Genomic DNA, 10,900 nt, shown 5'->3' on the forward strand with positions numbered 1-10,900 from the left:
ACTTGTTAATTGTTTCTTGTTCACAAAAGCGCTAATAAAAAAATTGCTCCAGGGGCTTGCAACGTAGTACAATATATGACCTTACTGGGAGAATGCAAGTTTCCAGTACAAAGGACTTAACATTTCTTACATACTGCTTGACTAAAATCTTTACAAACATTGACTATATTCTATACAAGAAACACTTAACAAGGGTAAAAGGAGAAACAGAATCCGTTAGTCGCCTCTTACGACATGCTGGGGAGCATCGGGTAAATTCTTCCCCCTAACCCGCGGGGGGTTTTATCGACGATATGGTCGTGACTTCCGAAGAAGTGAAAAGTGTAATAGAAAGTCTTGATACATCTAAAGCTGTCGGGCCTGATAAAATTCATAATAAGATTCTTATTGCAAGTTTACCTATAATAGCAGAACCTCTATCTATTTTATTTACTAGATCATTAAATGAGGGTGTATTTCCAAGCATATGGAAAACAGCACATATAACACCGATATTTAAAAAGGGGGATAAAGGAGACTGTTCAAATTATCGTCCCATCTCACTTTTAAGCTGCGTAGGTAAAGTTCTTGAAAAATGTGTTCAGAAACATGTGTTTGATTATTTTGTATCGAATAACATAATTACACCTTCCCAGTCTGGTTTTATTCCCGGTGACTCCAGTCTGTGTACCAGTTAACATGCCTTTATAACGACTTTTGCAAGTCACTCGACGACAGCATTACTGTCCAGGCAATCTTTTTCGACATTTCCAAAGCATTTGACAGAGTCTGGCACAAAGGTCTCCTGAGAAAGTTATTTGCATTAGGGATTCGAGGTCAGATGTTTAATTGGTTGCAAAATTATTTTAACTGATCGAACACAAGCAGTGGTGCTTAAAGGAAGTATGTCTAGCTACTTACCTGTGCAAACAGGCGTTCCACAAGGCTCTATTCTAGGACCTCTCCTTTTTCTTGTTTACATTAACGACATAGTTGATAACGTTGAATCCATTATTAAACTGTTTGCCGACGATACAAGTATGTATTTAAGCCTGGAAAATTCTCAGATGCGAACAGATATTTTCAACTCAGATCTTGATAAAATCGACCAGTGGGCTAGACAGTGGAAAAAGAGACAAAAAAAAAAAGGGTTGAAGCTGCCTGCATGCAACTGAGATAAAAAATTTAAAAAAGGAGAAAAAAGTTCAACATAATCATTTATTTTTCTCCCTAACATTCAGGTCAACAAAGTCATTGTCATAGCTTAGGCAGTCATTCGATTCCAAGACAATCATCACAGGTTTGAACCGACCCTTTCGTTTAACCATTCAAAAAACAACAGCAATAACGCTGTTAGTACTACAGCGCGCTCAACGTTCGCCCTTTCGAACTCGCGATGAGACTTGTTTCTTCTGGTCGCCAAGCTTACCATTAACAAACGCATGTACTAGTTGGGATTCCCCCAATTTTCGCGACCTTGACCGAATACTCTCGAAGTCAGCACTACGGCGTTCATGCATAGGGAACAGTTAGAAAGTTAACTTCGGGAGTTACCACTTTCAAAAGAGGCCTCTACTTCCAGTGTTTCTGACTTCCAGTTCATGCATACAGGCCCAGATATTGAAACAGAGCAGTCATGAAGGCGATGAACACTGAACGTTTTCCGAAATCATTGCACTTGGACTCAGTCACTGTTTTTTGAAAAATTGTCATTTCATGATGTTCTATTCAAAATCAATAAAGCGAAGGTTTATAAACACTAAAATGGCCAATAAATAAAATATTCAAACATTGAAAACATTCACCACTGAGTTTATTTTTTGTGATTTTTTAAAGTTCAGTTTGCGGAATTTATGCCTCTCAGTATGTGCATGCCGATGTGGCATGCATTCACCTATTTTTTGTTGTGTTAAATACTTTTTGCTTCAGCAACCGTGTTTTTATCATGGCACCTTGTTGTGACCTGTTTTTGTGGAGCGTTATTTAACTATCTTTTCGCGTGAGACTCACGTGCTCTTTTCCGTGTCCTGGTTTTGGTGTGAGCGCTGCAAAACTGCGTCGTAAGTTTTAGAATACGTGTGACTCACGTGTTTTTAGTTAATGTCAGCTAGTTCCCTGCTATTTTTTGTAAAATAGACTGTTCCTTGGAAGAAGCATGCACGAAGTACGTGATCAGTTACTGATTGGTTGTAAATAATAGTCTCACCCAACCCTGTTTTATGGAATGTTGTTGGTTGGTCAATATGGTGACCTTTTTACCTGTAAAATGAACTATTCCATGTTAGTTTTTTGTTTTCTATAAATATCACTGTTTGACTTCCTCTCATCAGTCGGTCTGAGGGTTTTACGGAAGAGTTCGGATATTCGTTCTGTAAACGTATGAAAGTTAACAAGTGAACCAATGGAGTGTTTCTTGTGATGTTTTTAAAGTCAACGTAACGTGTTTGGATACAGTTGTGAATAGTCTTGTGCCCTTCGTTTGAGAGGCTACACGTTTTGAGACTCTGGACAACGCACACAGCGCATAAGGTAATTTTGTTGTTACTTGTTTGTGTTGTATTTTGGTCGCCATTTTGTAATGACTTCATGAGGTTTTTTTTATGTATAACGTGAGTTGAGGTAGTATCTTTTTTTTGTAACTTTGAATAACTCAGGAACGTTGTCTTGTAGAGATTTTTTAGTATGACAGTTTGTTATTGTATAAATGTTATATTCGGATTAAAAACAAGCTCTGAAAATTAAAAATATAAAAATTATTATTAAAATAAAATTTCCGAAATCGATTTAAAAACAATTTCATCTTATTCCTTGTGGTTTCCTGATTCCAAAAACATATAGATGTGATATGTTTGGATTAAAAACACGCTCAGAAATGTAAAAAGAATAGAGATAAAGAAAAGCGTGCTATCCTTCTCAGCGCAACTACTACCCCGCTCTTCTTGTCAATGTCACTGCCTGTGCATCGAGCGGTGGACTGACGATGCTACGAGTATACGCTCTTGCTGTAAAAATGCAGTGAGTTCAGTTTCATTCTGTTAGTTCGACAGCTTGACTAAATGTTGTAATTTCGCCTCACGCGACTTGTTTTTTAATTGCGTAAAGAAACTGTCCTATGCTTTCACAAAAAATCCAATCTTGACTTTCAACTGTACATTAATACAAGTCGCGTAAGGCGAAAATACAACATTTAGTCAAGTAGCTGTCGAACTCACAGAATGAAACTGAACGCAATGCAACGCAGCAAGACCGTATACTCGTAGCATCGTCAGTCCACCGCACACGGCAAAGGCAGTGAAATTGACAAGAAGAGCGGGGTAGTACTTGCGCTGAGAAAGATAGCACGCTTTTCTGTACCACTCTTCGTTTTAACTTTCTGATCGTGTTTTTAATCCAAACATATCATATCTCTATGTTTTTGGAATCAGGAACCGACAAGGAATAAGATGAAAGTGTTTTTAAATTGATTTGGACAATTTAATTTTGATAATAATTTTTATATTTTTAATTTTCAGAGCTTGTTTTTAATCCAAATATAACATATGTATATGTTTTTGGAATCAGAAAATGATGGTGAATAAGATGAACGTAAATTTGGATCGTTTTATAAAAAAAATATTTTTTTTACAATTTTCAGATTTTTAATGACCAAAGTCATTAATTAATTTTTAAGCCACCAAGCTGAAATGCAATACCGAAGTCCGGGCTTCGTCGAAGATTACTTGACCAAAATTTCAACCAATTTGGTTGAAAAATGAGAGCGTGACAGTGCCGCCTCAACTTTCACGAAAAGCCGGATATGACGTCATAAAAGACATTTATCGAAAAAATGAAAAAAACATTCGGGGATTTCATATCCAGGAACTCTCATGTCAAATTTCATAAAGATCGGTCCAGTAGTTTAGTCTGAATCACTCTACACACACACACAGACACACAGACATACATACACCACGACCCTCGTCTCGATTCCCCCCTCTACGTTAAAACATTTAGTCAAAACTTGACTAAATGTAATAAGTCGCGTAAGGCGAAAATAAGCTACTCACAAAAAGTTAAGGATCACTTGCACACAAATTCATAACTTTCCAAAAAAGAAAGCCAATGCGTTGGTATTTGGCAAACGTTTAATTCAATGCTTTAGTAATAACGATACAACATTTCCTTCAATTTCGAGCAATCGTTTGGTCTGTACATTTTATCAAAGTGTGTACGTATCGAAATTTAATTTCACAAAGTCGTTGAAATCACAAGACATGGCATTCAGATGCTCCCAAAAGTTCAGTAATGCGTGTAACCGCCCTGGCTGTTCTGGCACTCGACGCAGCGAGTCCTCATAGAGTTGACCAGGGTGGTGAAGATCCTCTGTGGAACCGCCTGCTAAAAAGGACCTTGCAGCATCTGGTAGAGGTGCTGGACATCCCTGGGAGGGGGGAGGTTGCTCCTCACTTTGCGATCCAACTCATCCCAGAGGTTCTCAATCGGGTTGAGATCGCGACTGCATGCTGGCCACTCTATTCTGTCGACTCCAGACTGCTGCAGGAAGTCGTTGACCACCCTTGCCCTGTGGGGGCGAGCGTTGTCATCCTGGTAGACAGCCTGCGGTCCCATCTGCTGCAGTGTAGGCACAGCCAGCGGTCGAAGGATCTCATCCCGGTATCGGAGGCCAGTCAGGTTACCCTGTACATGAAACAAGGGTGTTCTGTGGTGAAGGCTGAAGGCCCTCCAGACCATTACAGAACCTCCACCAAAGGCCACCTTTTCATGGACAGTGGCGTCAATGTAGCGTTCCCCTTGGCGCCTCCAGACCCTCAGTCAGTCGTCGTTGTGGTTCAGGGTGAAACGTGATTCATCACTGAACAGAACCTGGGACCATTGCTGACGTGTCCACCTCACGTGACGTCTGCAGAAGGCGCGGCGTGCTGCCCTATGGGCTGGAGTTAAGCGTGGCCGTACAGCTGGGCGACGAGAACGGAGGTTAAACCCATGAAGGCGATTCCGTATGGTCTGCTGGCTGATGTTGGTGTTAGTAGCCACCCTCAGCTGCCTTCGAATAATGCTGGAAGAGGCTGTTCTTGTAATTGTTTGCAAGGCTAGTCGTTCAATGAGACGATCTTCACGTGGAGTTGTCTTCTTTGGTCGCCCAGGTCTGCGTCTTTCCTGGACCCTCCCAGTGGCTGTGAAACGTTGAATCAGTCTGACAATGACCGAGATGGACACGTGAAGTCGCCTGGCCACTTCTCGCTTGGGGACACCATCTTGGAACCATGCAACAGCTCGTCCCCTCTCAAACTCGTTCAATTTTCGTCGTGGAGGCATTGTCAGATAATGCCTAATACTGGTGTATGTCTTCTCAAAAAGCCAAGCAAGTGACAGCATCTCACACATAAACAGCAGTTCTTGCACGTGAATAATGGTTTTTCCATGTGGCTTGTGCAATGTGTTCGGGCTAAACGGTCCAAAACAAGGTCCTTTTTCGCAAGTTTCCGCTTTTTCTTTTGCTACCAAGCTCAGTAGTAGAGAATCCCGTGCAATTTTCCCACTAACACAACATCGCCCACTTACAGCTGAATAAGAATTCATAACAATTTGGTTTGACTGAGAAATAAATAACAGTAGCGAACTGATTTTATTGAGCACCTGTTTTCTCATAGTGATCCTTAACTTTTTGTGAGTAGTTTACATCATTTAGTCAAGTAGCTGTCGAACTCACAGAATGAAACTGAACGCAATGCAACGCAGCAAGACCGTATACTCGTAGCATCGTCACTCCACCGCCCGTGGCAAAGGCAGTGCCAGTGGAATTGACAAGAAGAGCGGGGTATTCGTTGCGCTGAGAAGGATAGCACGCTTTTCTGTACCTCTCTTCGTTTTAACTTTCTGAGCGTGTTTTTAATCCAAACATATCATATCTATGTTTTTGGAATCAGGAACCGACAAGGAATAAGTGTTTTTAAATTGATTTCGAAAAAAAAAATTTGATAATAATTTTTATATATATATTTAATTTTCAGAGCTTGTTGTTAATCCAAATATAACATATTTATATGTTTTTGGAATCAGCAAATGATGGAGAATAAGATGAACGTAAATTTGGATCGTTTTATAAAAAAAATAATTTTTTTACAATTTTCAGATTTTTAATGACCAAAGTCATTAAATAATTTTTAAGCCACCAAGCTGAAATGCAATACCGAAGTCCGGGCTTCGTCGAAGATTACTTGACCAAAATTTCATCCAATTTGGTTGAAAAACAAGAAATTCCTTCGAGGTAGGAAAAACACCCCCGTTGGTCAAAGGGAAATAACCATTCTCACTGCCACCAACTGAGAAGGTTATTTCCCTTTGACCATTAATATGTCACTCTATAAGTCCTTGTAGAATCTTAATCCACCAATAACTCCCTAACCGTGTGTTTGACTGGTCCCAATTTTTGTAAGGACCGTCTCAGGAATGTATAGAACCTGTTCACCAAGTTTGGTGACGATCGGTCCGTTCATTCTTGAGATCTATATGCGAACACAAACACACAAACACATCGAGCGAAACCTATACACACCCCTATACCGGGGGTGTAATGAGGGCGTGACAGTGCCGCCTCAACTTTCACGAAAAGCCGGATATGACGTCATCAAAGACATTTATCAAAAAAATGAAAAAAACGTATGGGGATTTCATACCCAGGAACTCTCATGTCAAATTTCATAAAGATCGGTCCAGTAGTTTAGTCTGAATCGCTCTACACACACACACAGACACACAGACACACAGACATACATACACCACGACCCTCGTCTCGATTCCCCCCTCTACGTTAAAACATTTAGTCAAAACTTGACTAAATGTAAAAAGCAGGAAAAAAGAACAGAAAACAAGTCGCGTAAGGCGAAATTACTACATTTAGTCAAGCTGTGGAACTCACAGAATGAAACTGAACGTAGTCCGCCGCTAGTGCAAAAGGCAGTGAAAGTGACGAGCTTGTTTGGCGCGGTAGCGATTGCGCTGTGCTTCATAGCACGCTTTACTGTACCTCTCTTCGTTTTAACTTTCTGAGCGTGTTTTTAATCCAAACATATCATATCTATATGTTTTTGGAATCAGGAACCGACAAGGAATAAGATGAAATAGTTTTTAAAACGATTTCGGAAATTTAATTTTGATCATAATTTTTATATTTTTAATTTTCAGAGCTTGTTTTTAATCCAAATATAACATATGTATATGTTTTTGGAATCAGAAAATGACGAAGAATAAGATGAAATTGTTTTTGGACCGTTTAATAAAAAAATAATTTTAATTACAAGTTTCCGATTTTTAATGACCAAACTCACTCATTAGTTTTTAAGCCACCAAGCTGAAATGCAATACCAAACCCCGGGCTTCGTCGAAGATTGCTTTGCCAAAATTTCAATCAATTTGATTGAAAAATGAGGGTGTGACAGTGCCGCCTCAACTTTTACAAAAAGCCGGATATGACGTCATCAAAGGTATTTATCGAAAAAATGAAAAAAACCTCCGGGGATATCATACCCAGGAACTCTCATGTCAAATTTCATAAAGATCGGCCCAGTAGTTTAGTCTGAATCGCTCTACACACACACAGACAGACAGACAGACAGACACACATACACAACGACCCTCGTCTCGATTCCCCCCTCTATATTAAAACATTTAGTCAAAACTTGACTAAATGTAAAAAGATCAATAAAGACGGATGCTCCCCGATAACAAATTAAAACAAAAACAAGTCGCGTAAGGCGAAAATACAACATTTAGTCAAGTAGCTGTCGAACTCACAGAATGAAACTGAACGCAATGCAACGCAGCAAGACCGTATACTCGTATCATCGTCAGTCCACCGCCCGTGGCAAAGGCAGTGCCCGTGGAATTGACAAGAAGAGCGGGGTATTCGTTGCGCTGAGAAGGATAGCACGCTTTTCTGTACCTCTCTTCGTTTTAACTTTCTGAGCGTGTTTTTAATCCAAACATATCATATCTAAACTACTCACAAAAAGTTAGGGAACACCCTTTATTTTCATGTGTTTTTGCAAATCGATGCTATTGTCAAAACTTTGCAAGCTACAACGCTGATCTTACACACACGCACAGAGTGGACTCCTGCCTTTGTTGTACAGGCTTGGTGTGCTGCACGTGCTACTCGGGCGTCAGTGGCTGAGCGTTGAAAATTGGTGAAAAGTTGGAAAATGTTACCGTTTTATGCTGACTCACCATTTTTTCTATAGCGTGTTTCTGACAAAATGATGCACTGCACGTGGAAGCTTGATGCTTTGACTGTGAACACTGGTCACTGGTTACTCAATAAAAGCCAGGGCCTAGGCGGACCAGGGCACAACATCACGATGGTCGGACGACAGAAGTTAAGCCTGCTGGACAGAGGAAGAGCCATAGGGTGGTTCCAAGACGGTGTTGGCGTACGGGATATTGCCAGAAGGGTTCTGGTGTCCCCCTCCGTCATCACAAGACTGCGACAGCGCTTCCAGGCCACTGGACTAGTTCAAGACAGGCCTCGCCCAGGCAGACGAAAGAAGACCACAGCAAGAGAAGATCGTTTCATCACAAGACAGGCCCAGACAGTGCGAACTTCCACTGCAAACCGTATCAGAAGGCAATTACGGGCTGCTACCAACACCAACGTCAGCACACAGACTGTTCGCAACCGCCTGCATGCTGCCCAGTACCACGCCCGTCGTCCATCCAAGCGCCCCAAGCTGACCCTCGTCCACAAGAGAGCTCGCAGAGTTTGGTCCAGGCGTCACATTGGCTGGACACGTCAGCAGTGGGCTGTGGTCCTCTTCACTGATGAGTCAAGGTACAGCCTGGAGCACAACGACGGCCGTGTGCGCGTGTGGAGGCGACAGGGGGAGCGCTACAACGATGACTGCATTCAGCAGGTGACTGCCCATGGTGGGGTTCCATCATGGTATGGGGTGGGATCTCTGCCCATCACAGAACCCCCCTCTACCTCATCCAAGGCAGACTGAACGCCCAGCGCTACAGGGACGAGATCCTTCGCCGTTTTGCTGTACCCACATTACAGCAGATTGGAGCCCACTCCGTTTACATGGATGACAACGCCACGCCGCACCGTGCTCGGCTGGTAAACGCCTTTCTCCAGCAAGCAGGGGTTGTCAGGATGGACTGGCCATCCTGTAGTCCGGATCTGAACCCTATTGAGAACTTTTGGGATGCACTGGAGCGCCGAGTGCACGACAACCACCCTCCACCACAAAACCTGCAACAGCTCTGGGGATTCCTTCAAGCAGAGTGGCAGGCTGCACCCCAGGCTAACCTGAGGAGGGTTGTCGAGTCCATGAGACATCGCTGCACTGAGTGTCTGGCAAATCGTGGAGGCAGCACTCATTATTGACTTTGTTTTCGTGATTTTCACACAGTCGAATGAACTTTGAAAATTTGGTGACTTTTGAAAATGATCCCTGCTGTGTTTAAAAATTTGCCAAAAATGGATTTGTCCATTCATTGCTTTGATTGTTTTGTATTCAAACTGTCGAATAATGAAATTAAATATGTGCGAACGATCATCATTGTGTCTTGACTGGTTTTGGTGCATTGCGTAATATAAAAAGTGTTCCTTGACTTTTTGTGAGTAGTTTATATGTTTTTGGAATCAGGAACCGACAAGGAATAAAATGAAAGTGTTTTTAAATTGATTTCGAAAAAAAATTTTGATAATAATTTTTATATATTTAATTTTCAGAGCTTGTTTTTAATCCGAATATAACATATTTATATGTTTTTGGAATCAGCAAATGATGGAGAATAAGATAAACGTAAATTTGGATCGTTTTATAAATTTTTATTTTTTTTTACAATTTTCAGATTTTTAATGACCAAAGTCATTAATTAATTTTTAAGCCACCAAGCTGAAATGCAATACCGCAGTCCGGGCTTCGTCGAAGATTACTTGACCAAAATTTCAACCAATTTGGCTGAAAAATGAGGGCGTGACAGTGTCGCCTCAACTTTCACGAAAAGCCGGATATGACGTCATCAAAGACATTTATCAAAAAAATGAAAAAAACGTTCGGGGATTTCATACCCAGGAACTCTCATGTCAAATTTCATAAAGATCGGTCCAGTAGTTTAGTCTGAATCGCTCTACACACACACACACACACACACAGACACACGCACATACACCACGACCCTCGTCTACACACAGACAGACAGACAGACAGACAGACAGACAGACACACACACACACACACATACACCACGACCCTCGTCTCGATTCCCCCCTCTACGTTAAAATATTTAGTCAAAACTTGACTAAAATGTAAAAAGAAGAAAAAACAAGTCGCGTAAGGCGAAAATACAACATTTAGTCAAGTAGCTGTCGAACTCACAGAATGAAACTGAACGCAATGCAACGCAGCAAGACCGTATACTCGTACTCGTAGCATCGTCAGTCCACCGCTCACGGCAAAGGCAGTGAAATTGACAAGAAGAGCGGGGTAGTAGTTGCGCTTAGAAGGATAGCACGCTTTTCTGTACCTCTCTTCGTTTTAACTTTCTGAGCGTGTTTTTAATCCAAACATATCATATCTATATGTTTTTGGAATCGGAAACCGACAAGGAATAAGATGAAAGTGTTTTTAAATTGATTTAGAAAATTTAATTTTGATAATAATTTTTATATATTTAATTTTCAGAGCTTGTTTTTAATCCGAATATAACATATTTATATGTTTTTGGAATCAGCAAATGATGGAGAATAAGATAAACGTAAATTTGGATCGTTTTATAGATTTTTATTTTTTTTTACAATTTTCAGATTTTTAATGACCAAAGTCATTAATTAATTTTTAAGCCACCAAGCTGAAATGCAATACCGAAGTCCGGGCTTCGTCGAAGATTACCTGACCAAAATTTCAACCAATTTGGT

Source organism: Littorina saxatilis, linkage group LG12 (genome assembly GCF_037325665.1).
Source record: "Littorina saxatilis isolate snail1 linkage group LG12, US_GU_Lsax_2.0, whole genome shotgun sequence".
Taxonomy (NCBI): domain Eukaryota; kingdom Metazoa; phylum Mollusca; class Gastropoda; order Littorinimorpha; family Littorinidae; genus Littorina; species Littorina saxatilis.